Source organism: Mobula hypostoma, chromosome 12, assembly GCF_963921235.1.
Source record: "Mobula hypostoma chromosome 12, sMobHyp1.1, whole genome shotgun sequence".
NCBI lineage: Eukaryota > Metazoa > Chordata > Chondrichthyes > Myliobatiformes > Myliobatidae > Mobula > Mobula hypostoma.
In genome coordinates, this window is record NC_086108.1 from 40,152,487 (window position 1) to 40,171,077 (window position 18,591).

General features: G+C 41.7%; 1 protein-coding gene across 1 annotated transcript in view; it reads left to right on the plus strand.

Moving 5' to 3' along the window:
• Positions 1-265: 265 nt before the first annotated feature.
• ptprc (protein tyrosine phosphatase receptor type C) overlaps positions 266-18,591 on the plus strand; it is a 298,428-nt gene continuing 280,102 nt past the window's right edge. Inside the window, exon 1 of the mRNA XM_063063878.1 lies at positions 266-339. The gene's annotated coding sequence lies outside the window, so the exon portion shown is untranslated. The remainder of the gene's footprint in view (positions 340-18,591) is intronic.

Here is an 18,591-nt window from a genome sequence, read left to right on the forward strand (position 1 = left end):
TCCACGCCTCTGACCAAAATCTGGGCACTCTTCCAATTCCAGCTGAGAGCATGTATCTGACATAGGTAAGGAGCTGAAGTATGTCACTATGCCAAGTCCCGAACAGTGAGCTCGGTTTCTTTCATTGGTTCTGGGTTTTGCTCTTGCATGTCCTGTTAAGTTTGGTTTTCTGGTGGTTAGGTTTTACAGTGTGATTCATGTATTTTTCTTCTCTGAGAAGGTACTTTTTCCAAAAGCTACATTTTCCTACTACCCGTTAAGAAGCATTGGCAATGCCCAGGCTGTGAAACCATTTCGACCTGAACAACAGTCAGCATATTTTGAAGGGGGATTTAATTTGTGAGTATAGATTTAATAACTAAGAATGCTGAATTTGCTTAAGCTTAAATAATAAGAGCAGGATGGCTTATCTGTGCATCCTTTCTCAGAACTCACTTGTCTCTGTTTTCTCCTCATAAAGACAGAGGGATCTTTGGTGCATTCAGCATTCAGAGTTTTTGCTTCTTTTGTGATGTATGTTTTTGTCTTAGTTTCATGTAGATCAAGAAGTTGAAAAATGAGTGACATCCCTAACTAAGTCCCATTGTAACATTTAGTACTTGGCAGAATGGGACCTCAATATTGCTTTTGACTGAAGGCCTTTGGTCACAATCCCTTTGAACTCAGGAGCAGGGCATGGCTGGGATGAAGGATGCAGTTTTTGGAGACTCTGTGATACTGGCTCTGTGGGACTCTGATGGACTGAGAATGGTATGTGGAAATGGCATGTGTTCCTGCCAAATGGTTAGGAAATCAGGCTTGGCTTGTAACCTGGAGCGGGAAGCAAACTGCTGAAGGGTCTCAAAGGGTCAGGCAACATTTGTTGAGGAAATAGACAACCAGCATTTCGGCTTGACTCTTTTCAATTGTACTGGATCTTGGACTGTTAACTGTGAGCTGGGGGATTGAGCACATTGCCAAAAGAGGCAATGTGAGAAGGTCAGATTCAGAAACGCTCTGCTGAATTTTTGACCCCTAGACTTTACAATAGGCAGTTGGTCCCGATGTGCTGGGTCTTGTGGGTGACAATACAGTTACCCATGCTGAGTAGCTTTCTCTTAATTCAGGCTTGGTGAGCAGAATCGGATTTCAGAGTGGACAATGAAGCCACATAAAACAACACATTTCATGACATATGCCGGTGATATTAAACCTGATTCAGATTCTGGTTCTAATATTTGCTCTGTCTGATAATGGAAGGGAAGAAGCTTTTCCTGAAACATTGACTGTGTGCTGACAGGTTCCTGTACCTCCTCCTTGATGGAAGCAATGAGAAGAGGACGTGTCTTTGGTGATGAAGGTCCTCAATGATGGATGCCCCCCTTTTTGAGCATTGCCTTTTGAAGGTGTTCGTAAGCTGTGGAGGCTATTGCCCAGGATGGAGCTGGACGAGTTTACAACTTGTGCAGTTTTTTCCGATCCTGTTGTTACATACCTCATGGATATCTTGTGACTGTCTTATGAGGATGATATAATGGTCTTTTGGAGGTCACCTGATGTAATTTTCCCGCCGATGTGAGGTCACGTGATGACCTGTTATCACCAGGTATATAAGTGTAGACCCCTGGTGACGCAGTTAGGTTTCTGGTTAGAACGTTAACCAGAGACTCCGCTCCGCTGCGTATTTGCCTTATGAGGCAGTTTCGATTTAAAACAGAGTTTTATGTTCTATTGTAAGGCACAAAAGTGCTGGACCGGCATTTTAACCAATTTCTGCCAGATTTGCTGATGCACCTTTTCAGTAGGATTGGAGAGTGAAGACAGGAACCTGAAGGAGTCATTCGACGGTTGAAAGGATCGACCATTATTGAATTCGTTCAAGAAAGAGTGATCTGCATGAAATAACCTCCGCTAAAAGTGGCAGAAAAGGCTGTGCAGGATCTAGTATCCAGAGGGAAAGATCAGTGCCTTTAAACCATTTAATTTCTGTTGTCGTGAATCCTGCAGATGAGGCAGGATCCGGCTGGGACTGGCGTGACGTTGTGTCTTCGAGGAATTCTTTACTTCAGGAAAGTCTCTTCTAATTGACTGTATAAATCTCCTGGACTTTCGAATTTACCATTCTAAGAACTGTGTTTGAATTTACCGCTTTAAGAACTGTTTTCGCATTTATCATTTTAAAACCTAGTACTGAGTGACGGTTTGTTAAGTGGCCGATAGCTGTTTACTTCTGGTTAAGATTTTAGTTTGTTTATTTTTTTTATATTGAGCAGAGTTGAATAAGTGTTTGATTGTTTTTATAAAACCTGACTCAATTCACTTCTATATTCATTGTTGCCAGTCACGTGACATTGTGCAGTTGCCCCTTCATAACAGATGATGATACACCAAGTTAGAATGCTCTCCTCAGGTCACCTTGAGAAATGTGTACATATCTTTGGTGACATACCAAGTTTCCACAAACTCCTAATGAAATATAGCTGTTGTTTTGCCCAAGGAACACACGAGGAATATAAAATAACTAATTATTCTTATCATCTAAAATAGCAATATACTTTTGTATTTCCCTGTCAGTGTTAATAACTTTACATTTATTTGCATTACATTCTGTCAACATGTTCTTGCCTTGCTAATACACTTTTGCAACCTTTTTGTTTTTCTCCCATTGCGTTTTAGGGAATGCGATGCTGCTCGCAAGCTAACAATTACTGCCCAGGCTTAATTGCCTTCAGGCCATACTTTATGAACTGCACCTATCCTCATGATATTCTTTATTGGTAGGGAGTTCAGGTTTTCGACTCAAGAATGATGAAGAAACGGGGTCACGCTGTGATGGTGGTACATTTTTTTTGTGGATGGAATAAATGTTTAGAATGGTGGTCTGGATACCAATCAAGTGGGCTGCTTTATCCGAATGGTGTTGAGTTTTTGAGTGTTGTTCAAAGGTCAAGGTAAATTTATTATCAAAGTAGTATACATGTCACTGTATACTACCTTAGATTCATTTTGTTGAAGACATTTACAGGAGAAAAAGGAATATAATAGAATTTTATGAAAAACTATACCTAAGCAGACCAAAAATGATAAACAGCAATGTGCATAAAGAAAAATTGTGCAAGTAAAATAATATTGAGAACATGAGTTGTAAGGAATCTTTGAAATCAAGTCTGTAGGTCATAGAATCAGTTTAGAGTAGTGGTGATCGGGCATGACGTGGATGGTGGGTTGCTGATGCTGATGATGGATGTTGGAGCTGTACTCATCCAGGCAAGTGAAGGGAATTTCATTAAACTTGTCAAGTGGTTTGTAGTTAGTATCAATGGGTGTGTCACAAGTGACAGGATACCCACCTCTGAACTACACTTGTGGTCGCTGTATTCATATTGTTAGCTTAACGGATTTACTGTGATTTTCGAGAAATTGATGGTGGGTGACTTGATGATGGCAATGTTTATGAATCTCAGTGATAAGTCATGACACAGTGCTGGATAAGGGACTTTGATTTGGTACCCATATTTTCTTCAAGACCTACTTTCCCAACCAGTTCCAAATCATGAAAGAATTTGGTAGCTTATAATCTGTTCCCATGTGTTTGATATCAATTGAGTATAGTTGAGGATCAAGACGTGTATTCAACCATTCACAAGATGCCACCTCCAGATACCTTTTATTCCTACACCACTTTCTGTGATTTTTGATAATTGGTGATTGGTTTATTATTGTCAGATGTACTGGGAAACAATATGCATGTCATATATTGTGGTAGTACAAAGGGGAAAGCAATAACAGTCCTGCTGAAGGGTTTTGGCCTGAAACATCGATGCACTCTTTTCCTAGATGCTGTCTGGCCTGCTGAATTCCTCCAGCATTTTGTGTGCATTGAACAGAATGTAATTACTAAGTCAGTGTACTGCAGCTAGACAATAACGTGCATGGGCCATGAAGATGCAAATATGAGAGCATGGAGTTCAGCTTTATCATACAGGAGGTCCATTCAATAGTTTTATAACAGCAGACAGAAGTAGGTAGTATCTGTTTTCAAGCTTTTGTATCTTCTGTCTGGTGAAGCAGGGCACAGATAGAATAACTGGGTTGGGAGGTGACTTTGATTATATTGGCTGCTTTTCAAAGGCAGTGGGAAGGGCAGATGAAGCCAATGGGTAGGGATTTGTGGGGGTTGGCTGATTTTTATGATGGACTGAGCCGCATCCACAACTCTTAACGATTTCTTGCAGACTCAGGCGGAGTATGCCATGTCAAATTGTGATGCATCTGGATAGGATGCTTTCTATGATGCATCTATAAAAATTGATGAGGGTCAACGGGAACATGTCAAATTTCCCTAGCATTTTGAAGAAATAGAGACACTGGTGTGTTTTCTAGGCCATAATATAGTATCTCTGTGATCAGACCAGGACAAGCTATTGATGATATTTATACCAAGGAACTTGAACCTTTCAATCATCTTCACCTCAGCAACAGTTATACATGTGTGCACTACCGTGCTTCCTAAAGTCAATGACCAGCTCTCATGATTTGCTGACATTGAGCAAAACATTGCTATCATGCCACCGTGCCTCTTTCTCCTTCTTGAACTCTGTCTTGTCATTATTCGAGACCCAGACCACTGCAGTGGTATCGTCTGTGAACTTGCAGACGAAGTTAAAACAGGATCTGGCCACGTGGTTGTGAATATATAGGGATTATAGTAGGGGCCTGAGGATGCAGCCTTCTTGGGCGCCAGTGCTGAGGATAATCATGGTGGAGGTGTTGAGGCTTAACTGCACAGATTGAGGTCAGTTTGCCTGGAAGTTCAGAAAGGAGGTTCTAAGTCCTAGGTCTAGGAGGTTGGAGATGAGTTTCTTAGAAACTGTGGAATTGAAGCTGGAGCTGCAGTCGATAAATTGAAGTCTAATGTAGGTATTTATGTAGGTGTAGTTGTTATCCAAGTGCTCCAAAGATGAGGGTATGGCCAGGGAGATGGCATCTCTCTTGGACCTGGTTTTGCAATGGGTCAAGGTTGTCTGGGATGCTGGAGTTGATGTGTGCCATGATCAGCCTTTGAAAGCACTTCATGATGGTGGGTCTCAGAGACACTGAGTGATAGTCTTTGAGATACGTTGCTTTGTTTTCCTTAGTTACTGGTTTGATTGTAGTCTCCTTTAAGTTCAGGTTTAAGTAAGGAGAGGTTAAAAATATCTCCAAATACCCTACCATCTGACTTGTGCAGGATCTGAATATACAGCCATTCAGGCCAGATGCTTTCTCTGGATTCACTTTGCAAAAGACAGACCTGGCATCTGCCACAGTGACTGTGGGTACAGATGTGTCACAGGCTGTCATGATGGATAGTGTGATTTCATTGCCTTCTGTTCAAACCGTGCATAGGAAGAATTGAGCTCACTGGGGAGAGGAGTTATTGTCGATGATGCTGCTGACTTCATTTTGTAGTCATTTATAGTATGTAAGTCTGCCACAACTGACGGCTGCTCTGGGACTGGTACTGTCTCTTGGCATCCCTGATAGCTTTATGAACCTTGTATCTTGATTTCCTGTGCAGTTCAGGGTCACCTCATTTGAATTCCATTGACTTGAATGTCTTTAGGGACTGGATTTCTTCGTTCACCCATGGTTTCTGTTTAGAGAGCACCCAGACTGACCTCTTTGATACTAGACCTCTACACACTTACTGATGAAGTCTGTGACAGTAGTGACATATTCATTTAGTTTAGCCTTAAATATGGACCAGTCTACTGACTCAAAACAGTTGTTTGAAGCTCATCTATTTCCTCATAGCAGCACTGCACGACTTTCTCTAGGGATCTTGCTTTGGTTTCTGCTGGCCTACAGGGAGAAGGGGCAGAGCTTGATGGTCTGATTTACCAAAGAGTGAGTGGAGTTTGGATTGGTAGGCATCGTTAATGGTTCACCTGCTATGATGAACAGGCAGTAGGGTATTCTGTTGATCATGGAGTGCAGATTTCACATCTGCCTGGGGTGGGTTGTAGACCTCTGTCAGGATATCTGAAGAGAATTCATGTGACAAATAGTATGATTTAATACATTACATTGCTAATGTGCTATCCGAATCCCACAGCACTTTTCTCATATTGCTTCATATGTGATACTTTACTGAATCTGTTTGTTCTTTATCGTATACCTTCCACTGCAGTGCCAGATATCTTCAAAGACCATGTAATTGAGAAATCTCTATCAGATACCCTGTGATGAAGTTGCCCAATTATATTATGACTTATCTGTTGTTTAATCTGTAAAACTATTCTACAACATGGGGAGTGCTGGAAATCTAAACAAATGCACCCACTGGCATTACAACCGCCTCACAGGAAGACCTGGGATGCACAAAATTAGGACCACTTGTATTTATTGTGTTGTGGTGTTTTCTAATAATAATTGTTTTAGGTTTGTCATTCTTAGTGGACTTCTACTTTGGATTTTATTTATTGACTAATAAAAGTACTTTGTTTAATACTTCTGTTGTTTCTTTTTACTTCATTACAATCTCTCCTCTCTCACCCTGTGAGGGAACAGTATTTACAGTACATATACTAATCCCTACTAATTATATATCAATTGAACTTAGTACAGCTTGTTTTTTAATCTCATGTTTGTTCAGGGACATCCCATTTTCTCTCCGTTCTTCTTCTACCACAAAGCCCCAACCCAAATTACATCTGCAACTCCAGCAGTTATCCTCACTCCCACACCCTAAGCTAAACCTCAGTATCTGTGATATATTGTTGCTTGAGACATGTGGAAAATGTGGAAAACATATGTCAGCTACTTGTCCTCTGCAAACTTATCATTCTTTTCGAGGAACAAAACAACTTCTAGGCACCTCTCTCTTCACTGTCAGTATTCTAGTCTGCATTATCAGGAGCTATGCAAGGTTCTGGAATATTTAATTCTTAATCATGTTCTCAGATGTTAGGGAGGGGCTTAAGATTGCTTCAGGATGGAGATTGTGCTTTAATCAAATCATCAGTGCCCAACAGCAGTGAAGAAAATATAAATGTTTCAATTGTGAGATAAGCTTGCCAAACACCTGTTCAATATTTTGGAGAAGATTAACATCACCAAAGGATAAGTGTATGTTGTTGTTTTGCCAGAGCTCCACTTTCTGGAAATCCAGTTAGCTCTCCTCCTTTGAAACTTTTAGTTGTGTCTTCAGCTCTTTTTACCACTCTCATCTGCTCTTCTACAATAATGATGCTTAATGATGTAAAATGACAGTCATTTCAGATCTTGATCTCACAAAGTGGTGTTGGGTTCCTATTTTAAAGTTTTGTCGAAAAAATTATATGCACTCAAATGTAGAAAATACATTAAGTTTTCATAATCATGTGATCATAACAATATAACTTGGGCTCTCTTGTTACCTATATCTTGGAGGAAAATCTTATTCAGCTTGTCTCTGCGTTTTCCATTCTTTGAGTGAAGTTAGTTCTATAAGTAGGCATAGATACATGCTTACCACAGATGCTTCTTTTCTCTTTTGATCTTTTCATAACTTGGTCTTCTTTATTTTAATTACTAGCAGTGCAAGAATAGTGATCACGACAAGTGTACTGCTTATTTCCTAATTTGAGTGAATTAATCAATAAGTAACACTGTTTTCTCTCCACCTAGAGATCTCATTGCAGAGCATAATTTTGTGCAAAGTCAGAGGCTTTTTCCCAGGGCTGAAATGGCTAACAGGAGAGGGCACAGTTTTAAGGTGCTTGGAAGTAGGTACAGAGGAGATGTCAGGGGTAAGTTTTTTTATGCAGCGAGTGGTGAGTGCGTGGAATGAGCTGCCAGTGACGGCGGTGGAGGCAGATACAACAGGGTCTTTTAAAAGACTCCTGGATAGGTACATGGAACTTAGAAAAATAGAGGGCTATGGGTAACTCTAGATAATTTCTAAAGTAAGTACATGTTCAGCACAGCATTGTGGGCCAAAGGGCTTGTATTGTGCTGTAGTTTTTCTATGTTTCTATGCCTGGGAGCACTGCCAGAATTCCCATAGACAAATGCACGGCTTGTGGCTCCTGTGGGATCTCACATGCAGAAACCAGCTTTCTAGTGATCTGCTTCAATATTACTTAAAGGGGTCTTGCCTGACCTGGACACATCCCATAAAGTCTGGTTTGGGCAACCCACCTCAGATAGTTCCCCTTTAGGGAAAATACTTACTGGCTTTGCCCTGTTTCCTTCAAACTATCAAATTGTCTACTAACTGAGTCCCTACCTACCTGTTAAGTTGAATGTGATTGGATACTGCAAACATTGACTCCTCCCTCCTCCCCCCCATCCCAGCAATAGAATCTTAGGTGATTACCAGCCTCAACAACCTCCCTGGTCACTGATACATCACCTCCTACTGATTCCATTCCCCCCCCACCATATTCTTTGACACCCATCCTTGCTCTGACCTTGTGAGCAACTTTCACCCTGGCCACTCTGACGGCCTCTGGCACTGACTCCTTTAGTGTTTCCAATCCCTCACTCCACCTACCAATCATTTCCAATAAATCTCCCATCCCAATTATCAACCCACAAGCCCTTGTGTACCACAGAATTACAGGTCTGACCCGAAGTAATCATGTTAAACACCCTCTTCAGAGATGTTTTTACATTTTGAGGTGATTGGATTTTAATGGCTGCAGAATTGCATATGCCAATTAAAGAATTAAGGCCAAGAAATTGAAGGGTGCCTCGAAATCTGCATTACTCAAGGGCAGGCTGTTTCCAAATCTAGACGCCTGTGAGTTCCGGGGTGTAGTGGCTTACTGAATTGGCCTTATATACTCAAAAGCTTTTTTTTCCACAAGTTCCACCATTCAGAACATGCAAAGGCAAACAACTCGGTTATCAGGCTGGGTCCTGGTTTCAGGTACTCAAGAAGGGAGGCCGGGACTAGAGAGGAGTGTCAGTTGAGTTTTTTGTTGGTGGGGGGAATGGCTTTGAGATCATGCTGAATCAGGGAGCTACTGTTTACTGCTTGGCCATGGTGAGGTCTGCTGGAGGAATTGGGCTAGAGGTCACCGAGAGAGATAGGAATGGAGTGCAGGAGCAGGGTTGTGCTGGAACTTGGTGGTGGGTTGGCCAGGGAATGCTTGGGGAATGTGATTAGGACACCATTGTCAAACAGGCTTGGAACTACTTTGGCTCTGGTAATGCCTGAAATCCCCTTCTGAACCTTGCCACCACTCTACCTCTCCATCTTAAGAGATAATTTTTAGAGCATACTTTTGATCCACTGTCTCTCAGTGGCTGAGCTTTGTTTATTTTCTTGAAAACACTCCCTTGAGGTGCCTTGTTGTTGTGATATGAGTGCTATATAAATGCACATTGTTCTTCATAATCTTGCCCCGCTCCACTTCCGAACTTCCAGTGGACTTCTTATTCAGTTCCTTTCTGCATTCACCACCCCCCCCCCCCTTTCCCTTGCCCCTCCACTGGTGGTTAAAAGTCAAATTCCTTCCTTAACCTTTCTATGCCCTTCTGCCTTTCTGTATCATTGGAAACATTCCCAAAGTGCCATCTGTTCGACCTTGGCTGAATGGCAGCGCTCGCAGCTTCATGCCACTCTTGACACCTGAGCATGCAGCCGAGGTTGACACTCTCAGAACAGCACTGCGGGAATCCTCAACCACCAGAAGCTTTACCTTTCCAATGAGGCATTGAACTGTGCCCCAGTTCAAATGGACTTAAAGATCCCATGACATCAATGATTATGTTCCCCCTGATTGGTTAGTCTATTTACCATATGTGGCTGGCACAAGACTGTATTTATTGCCCATTCCTAGCCAGGCAAACTTTTTTCACCATTACAAGCTCAATGATTTGATATGTGCCAAAAATCTGGAGGAGTTTGATTTGGTAATGTTAAAAGAATAGGTATATGTGTCCACATTAGGATGGAACATAGCTTGAAAGGCAACTTCCTGTTCTTTCTGTATGCCCTGGTGGTAGAGGTCGCAGCAGAGAACACTTATCATGTCAGCCTTGCAATGAATAGTTCCTTTGAGGGACTGCTGTCAGCAGATGCTGAGATCAGCCATATGTAGAGCAAGGATTCAAATTGACCTCAATGCTCTGGGTGGCATTGAGGTTCTTGAGATAGGGTTGTGGGGCTGCATACTTCAAATGAGCCCTAAGTGTTATATCCCATTCTTAACTACTGACTTTCAGAGTAGATAGAACCTTCTAACGGCAGGAAAATTAGTCACTCTGCAAGATATAGGGCTTCAGCTTAGCTCTTTTACTTATGATGTTTCTATGGATGCCCTTGACACGTTTCTGGCCATTAATATCTTCCAGGTATTTGTAAAGATGGCGTCTTTGAAGTTTAAGTGGGAATTGCCAGGGATTCTCCTCTTGTTTTGGACGTTCCTTATTTTTTACTTAAGAAACATGAAAGATATGTGTCACTTGATAGCTTAAAGCCAAATATTACACGAGTCTTGCTGTAGATTGGCTTGGGGTTTTTCACATGTAGAAGAGAACTGAATGTAGTTGCACATCATGCCTTCAAAACTAAACCCCGTTCAACATTGTTGTCTTAAGGAAAAGGATCTATTTGGATTGTGGAAACGTCTCTGAGAGAGGCTGACCTGTCTGGATGATGCTGTGGCAACCACAAAACCTCTTTGTGTTGGGTATGACTCGGGACATTGTCATTGACTGGTTTTCCAGCCATGTTCTAGTTCCTTCCATTTTGCAATAGTTCCTTGGAGAGCTACATCATGGACACTAGCTTCTCCACCACCGAGGACAGCTTCAAAAGGTGATGCCGCAAGAAAGCGGCACCAATTTTTAAAGACCCTACCATCCGGGGCATGCCCACTTCTCATTGCCACCATAAGGGAGGAAGTACAGGAGTCTGAAGGTACACATTCAATGTTTTAAGTAAACTTCTTCCCCTCTGCCATCAGATTTCTGAATGGTCCATGAAACCATAGACACCACCTCAGTATTTTGGTCTGCTTATGAACTACTTATTTATTTAGTTTTTATATTTTTTATTGCAACTTATGGTACTTTTGATATGTAGTGCACTGGAGTCCTGCCACAGAATAACAAATTTTATGACAGATGTTGATGATAATAAATTTGATTCTGATCTTGTTTTGATTCTGGAGCCATGCTCTGTCCAATGCAGCTTTGATACTGAGGGTAGTTACTCTTGTCATTCCTCGGTATTGAACTCATACATCTCAGTGATGAATAATGGAATCAAAAGACAATAAGATATAGGAGCAGAAGTAGGCTATTCAGCCATCGAGTCTGCTCTGCCATTCAATCATGGGCTGATCCAATTCCTCCAGTCATCCCCACTCCCCTGCCTTCTCCCCATACCCTTTGATGCCCTGGCTAATCAAGAACCTATCTATCTCTGAATCAATACTTTTTGCTGAAAGTAAAATGGTGAACAAATGTTAAGAGAAGACTGTGTGGTTGACCAACTCCATCCCTCCATCGATGAAATAGAGAAGGCCAATACAGCAACAATTGGCTGCAATAATCGGTCTCTTAGATCATTTTCGTTATACATGTAATGAGTCTACAAAGCATGGACATGTGCTGCACTCTGTAACTGTGTGTGTGGACATATTGAAGACATAATGCAGCAGGCTAGGCAGCATCTATATGAAGAGGTACAGTCGACGTTTCAGGCTGAGACCCTTCGTCAGGACTAACTGAAAGAAGAGATAGTAAGAGATTTGAAAGTGGGAGGGGGAGAGTTCACCAGCATTTTTTGTGTGTGTTGCTTGAATTTCCAGCATCTCTGTTTGTGGACATATTTCTTGGATAGGAGAATGATGTGGTATTCCTACTTTGTAACAATGTAATATGGTTTGTAGTAGATTTTGAGGGCTAAGCATGCACATAGGTCAAGTGCTTTGACTTGCAGATACACCACTTCATCTTTTCACGAGTGTACCACATACCTTAATGTATTTATGGAAGCATTACAAATCGGTAATATGGCAACTTTCCATTAGTGATAAATGTTGAAGGATATTACTCACTTTTGCATGGTAAATGTTGAATGATCTAATGGCATCAGGACTGAATATTTTGCTGAGTTTTCTTTCAACAAATTGCATGGAATCTTGTTTGTTTAAGGCATTGATTCTCAATGGGGGTGGTTATGTGTTCTAAGGGGGTGGTGGGGAAAATAGAAGTTATTGGGGGTGTTCAAGATTCTTGGGGGGGGTGGGCAATAAACAGCATCCTAACTGTGGCACTATAGTTATTGAGACCTTATGTGATTGGTCAATCATGCTGATTGGAATAGTATAAAGGTAGGTTGTCAAACACCAGCTCTATCCTGACTAATATGTAGATTCCAATCTGAATCCTTGTTAATGTAATTTTCACAGTTGTGATCGTCTTCATCTTTGCCTGGCCGTTCCTTTCCGTGTTGCTGCCATCATTCCCTCTACGTCAACTTACTGCCATTGTTAACATCTGATAGGCATTCCCAATTTGTGTTAACTTTTTATTTTAATTTAGCCCTATTAATGATGGTTAAATATGTACGGCGAGATCTCTGTGAGTCTGAAGACGGCGAAGTCTTGAATTCTACTCCTGCTAAGAAACAGTAACTACAGAAAGTGCATCAATACAATGTTGCTTAGCTGGAGTGTGGGTTTATTCTGTTCCTGTCAGATTAGAGACACCCCATGTATCTTATTTGTATACTGTACAGTCTAATGAAGCTTGTGGGCACATGGCCAAGTGGTTAGGGCATTGGACTAGCGACCTGAAGGTCGTGAGTTCGAGCCCCAGCCGAGGGAACGTGTTGTGTCCTTGAGCAAGGCACTTAATCACACATTGCTCTGCGATGACACTGGTGCCAAGCTGTATGGGTCCTAATGACCTTCCCTTGGACAACATTGGTGTCGTGGAGAGGGGAGACTTGCAGCACGGGCAACTGCTGGTCTTCCATACAACCTTGCCCGGGCCTGCGCCCTGGAGAGTGAAGACTTTCCAGGCGCAGATCCATGGTCTCGCAAGACTAACGGATGCCTCCTAATGAAGTCATGAAACCATCAAGATTGCAGGAACTCTTCCGTAAAAGACACCCTGAAAAGGCTACTTCTGGTATTACTCAGTTCCAGAAGATGAAAGAAACATTTGAAAAACATTGCACACTCAAGTTATTTGCCAAGAAAGCTAAAAATGACGTTGATAGTAGTCTCATTGATGTGTGGAAAATCTCACACAATAGGTGAAAGATTAATATTGCCTGCTGTATCTGAGGGTCTCACCACTGTTCTCAAAATGCATACTAGTATCTTGAAATCAATTCCTCTGAGTAATAACTCTATAGCTCCACATTTTGACAAAATGAGTGAAGACATTGATTATCAACTATGCACAGAGATGAAAACACAGAATCTGGGATACAACTGGATCAGTCAACTGTGCGAAACAAGGAGATATTGTCAATGGCATATGTACTGTTCATCAAAAATGGAAAAAATTATGAAGATATTCTCTTTTGAAAAAAGTTAAAACAAATATCAATGGAGAATCAATCTACAACAAGCTTAAAATGCATATTAAGGATAAAAGTATTTCAATTAGGAACATGATTTCTTGTGCAATAGATGGAACACCATATATGACAGGTCACCATGCTGGTTTCGTGGCATTTGTGAGAAAAGAAATTCCAAGCCTGTTGCAGTCCATTGTGTAATTCATTGTCATCAATTTGCAGCCAAAAACCTCAGCCAGTGTCTTTTTTCAAGCAAGACTCTTATAATATCTTGTAATATCTACTCTCAATAACATTACAGCTCATTGATTAAATAGCAGGATATTTTGCCAGTTATGCCATGATAACAATGAAGAGTTTAAACACTTGTTTCTTCACATTAAAGTTCATTGGCTGTGAAAAGGCTGCTGCTTAAAACATTTCTTTGATCTCTCTAGCACTATTGAATTTTTGATAAAGCTGGCAAGAGCTTTGGAAACAAGACTGAACCTCTACGTGGAGATGTGGCATACCTAGCTGATCTGTATGACAAAATGAACATCCTAAATATGAAACTGCAGGGTGAAAATTTAAATTTAATCCAGGCAAAAAGTGCATTGTCCACTTTTATCAGAATGTTGGAAATATATAAGCAAAACATTGTGAGAAGAATGCTTTCACTGTTTCCCTGTATGGAAAGCATGGCACTCCATTTCATAGATGGCGATTTGCAAGAGTACTCCTTACACCTGCAGTCACCGAAGAAGGATTTTCAGAGTCAATTCAAGGATTTGAACAATCTGGAAATTCTGGACTGGATAATTAACCCATTTCTTTTCAAGGTGGAAGAAGGGAAAGGGAGCTTGCGAGAAGAAATTATCAAAATTCAGAATAATGAAGCAAAAGTGCTTTTCAAAAATGTCGGCTTTTGTGGTATGTGGCTACACTGTCATATGAAAGTTACTGGTCTTTGGAGAAGAGCCACACTACATTTCAGTGCATTTCCATCCTCCTGCCTGGTTGAAAGAGGCTTCAGTGCAGTGAACCACATACTTACAAAAACAGAAACTGTTTGGGCATTGTTATGCATGGCGACTTAAGGCATTTGCTGTCGCAACTTAAACCAGATATTTCAGCTCTTGCTAAAAACCATCAAGCTCAAGGATCACATTGATATCAAACCTGCTGTACAGCGCACAGGTACTACATAAGCCAGGTTTAAAGTGAACAAAAAATAAAAGCAGAATCATTTTTCTCATGTTAGCATATGGTAGACATGTTTTTACTCGATGGGGGCACTGGAAAGTATATTGTGCCTAAGAGGGAAGTTGGCAAGTATAAAGGTACTTTGGGGGGTGTTGCCAAGTATGAAAGCTCTTTGTGGGGTGGTTTGGGCTATAAAAGGTTGGGAAACACTGGTCTAAGGCCTCCTCTTGGACGAGTGAATGTGCACAGTATAGAAGACCACAGTGACCCAGCACTTTTCTTAGTACTGTGCAATCTCACTCACAGTAGCCTGCTGAGTAGAAGCATGATAACATAGCCAGCTCAGTTGACTATCTCAGTACTGAGCTTACCATCTATTTAGCTTATTATTCATGTGAGTGGATATGTTCTTCAAAGCAATAGGTGTAGCCAGGAATAATTTTCTGATTGGACATAGGTACACACAAATTATACAGACCTCAACCATGTCACATCACTCATAGTTACCTGCAGGATGCTGTAGTTTGATTACACAAGCAATTGCGTGCCTGCCATTATGTAATTGATAGGTAGCTGTGCACAGACACAACAAGTTGGCGATGAGAATGGGATCTGAACCCATGGATGCAAAATACAGGTTTCCCCCGCCATCCGAAGGTAGAGCGTTCCTATGAAACGGTTCATAAGCCGGAATGTCGTAAAGCGAAGAAGCAATTACCATTTATTTATATGGGAAAATTTTGTGAGTGTTCGCAGACCCAAAAATAACCTACCAAATCATGCCAAATAACACATAAAACCTAAAATAACAGTAACATATAGTAAAAGCAGGAATGATATGATAAATACACAGCCTATATAAAGTAGAAATACTTTTCCACGATCATTACTGAACTGTTCTCCGAAGCGAAAATCTCACGCAAGCGCTGTCGGCAGAAAATCTCACCCAAGCGCTGTTGGCAAGAACACTCTGTCCAGTAACCTTTAAGCTATGAAGCTGCCAAATCATACTAAATAACATGTAAAAATACACAGCCGATATAAAGTAGAAATAATGTATGTGCAGTGTAGTATCACTTACCGGAATTGGGAAAGTGCGGAGCACACGGATGATGGTGAGTTAGGCTGAGTCGTCACAGGTTGGGATGGTGCAGTGGCCCCCACCCTCCAGGCCGCCGAGCGATACATTGCCACGAAGCACGCAGGGGTAGCCGGGAGCTGGGAAGCACACAGCACATCTTTGAGAAAAAAGCCAAAACAAACATGCTAATTAATTAGGTGCCGCCCGACATGTAATTGTCGGCCCAGATCAGTGCCGATTGCCGATTGCGTCGTCTCTGATCTGGGCCGACAATTATGTGTTGGCGGCACCTAATTAATTAGCATGTTTATTTTGGCTTTTTTCTTAAAGATGTGCTGTGTGCCTCCCGGCTACCATTGCATTCTCCGCGAATTGGTACAGTATCTGTCCGTGGCCTGGGGGTTGGGTTGGTGGGACACTGGGGTGTCATCTCGTCGTCTGTTTCCATTAGAGCAGGCAGCTCATCTTCTATCTCTGCCTGCCTCGATGTTGAAGGTCGAGGTTCGTCGTCCGCTGTGGCTGATGTGGAAAGGCTGGCTTGACTGCTGAGCCTCGCGCATTTTTCTATCACACAGTTCTTTGTAAGGACTCAAACCATACTGCAAATAACCCCTAAACCAACGTACCCTTTCAAAATTAAAGTCGTACTTTATCATTACTCATTCGATTTCGATTGTTATCCTTTCCTTTTCCAATTGCATCAGCTCTTCATCTATTAGATCTTGGTTATGGTATGCCAAAACCTCTTCAACATCATGTTCGTCAGCTTCCACAAGCCAAACTCACTTTATCCTTACTTTGTTCACCACAATCGAAACGCTTAATTATGTCTAGTTTTACGCTAAGTGTAACACCCTTACGAGCTCTTTCAGGCTTTTCTGATACCTTAGAACTCATCTTGCAAACGGCTGCCCACAGACATGTGTTAAAGCAATGCCGGCGAGAATCCGGGGGAGAGCGGCTGCTCAGGGCGCACGCTGCTTTTTATCGCTCACTGCTTTTTTTATGCGCTGATTTTTTATTGAAAGCTGCTTTTTTTTCATAACAGTGAAAACACCTTCTGAAAGCGAAAACAGGGTACTAGTGTAGGTCTTTCGTAACAGTGAGGTTTCGTAAAGCGAACGTTCGAAAAGCGGGGGACATCTGTACTCAAAAGAGGCTACTGTCCGAAAGACATCTAACCTTAGAACAGGCATTGGCCGTTGCGATATCATCCCAGACTGCAGCAAGGGATGCAGCAGAACTATAGAAAAGGAGGTTAGATTGCGAAATGCACAAAATGTCCCTGAATGGTGCAAAAATCCAAGAATGTTATTGATGTGGCAAATCCTCCCATGATGCAAATGACTGTTGGTTCAAAGAAAAAGTCTGCAGAAAGTGTCACAGACAAGGTCACGTAGAAAGAGTGTGCAAGGCAGACAAAAAAGCACAACCAAGTGAAAAGTCTCAAACACAAAACTAAGGAAATGCATAAAGTTACCAAATGTAAAAAAGAATCAGACAACATAGAGTCTGAAAAGGAGAGCCGTCATGCCTAGAACTGCATAGTATAACTGAAGCAGATGACAAAATCATCTGGATCACAATAGTTGTGTCCGGTGTAAAACTGAAAATGGAACTGGACACAGGGTCAGCTTTGTCTGTAATTTCAGAAGCTGACTATAACAGACTACATTCTAAGTTACCATTAGAGAAGACCTTAGTGATGCCAAAGACCTGCACAGGCAAAGAAGTGTCTCCCAAAGGCAAACGGAAAGTGAATGTGACATATGGAGGCTAAACACAGTTAGAATTTTGCGGTGAAAAGTGGAAGGCCAGCACTTTGCAGACATGAATGGTTGAGGGAAATCCATCTAAACTGGCACTCAATCAAAGCTCTCAGTGTGGGATTAACAGGTAATGACAGCCCAGATGGTAGCGCTAACCAGAGACTGGCACAGCTACTTAAAGTTGATGAGAAGGTTTTTAAGAATGGAATCAGTAAAATCAAAGGCATGAAGGCCAGAATTGAATTGAATGAAGCAGCAACACCAAGATTTCACAGAGTGCATCCAGTGCCTTACACACTACATCCAAAAGTCAATGCTGAACTGCAGAGTTTGGAGGCATCTGCAACTCTCTCCAAGGTTGAGTGGAGCGAGTGGGCCAAGTTCATTGTCCTGGTGGTCAAGAAAGGGAAGGCTGGAGCTGTTTGCATATGTGGGGATTTCAAGGTGAGCAACAACTTCGTGCTGTGTACTGTGCAGTATTCTCTGCCATGAACAGAAGACATTTTTGCATCTTTGACATATGGAGAGAGGTTTTCAAAGATTGACTTGTCACCAAGCCAATCTGCAAATGGAGATTGAGGAGCCAGGCAGGAAGTTCCTCACAATCAACACTCACAAGGTACTGCTCCAGTATAACTGTCTCGCCTTTGGTGTCGCATCAGCTCCTGCAATTCAGCAAAGAGCAAGTGCTCTCTAATATCTCAGGAACAAAATGTTATCTTGATGACATCATCATGACTGGCAAAAATGATGAAGAACACCTCCAGATCCTTGGTAAAATGCTTACCAGGCTGAGTGAGTATGGTCTGTGTGCAAAGAGAGAAAGTTTTTCCAAGAATGAAATCTCATATTGTGGGCATGTCATTGACAAGCATGACCTACATAAGTCACAGGAGAAGGCTGAAGCAGTACTGCAGGCACCGAAACTAGAAAATGCATCATAATTCAGGACATACTTGGGCCTTGTAAACTACTACCACCAGTTTCTCCCAAACATTGCTACAGTGCTGCAACCATTGAATGCACTGTTGCAGACAGGAGTAAAGTGGGAATGGTCAGAAAGA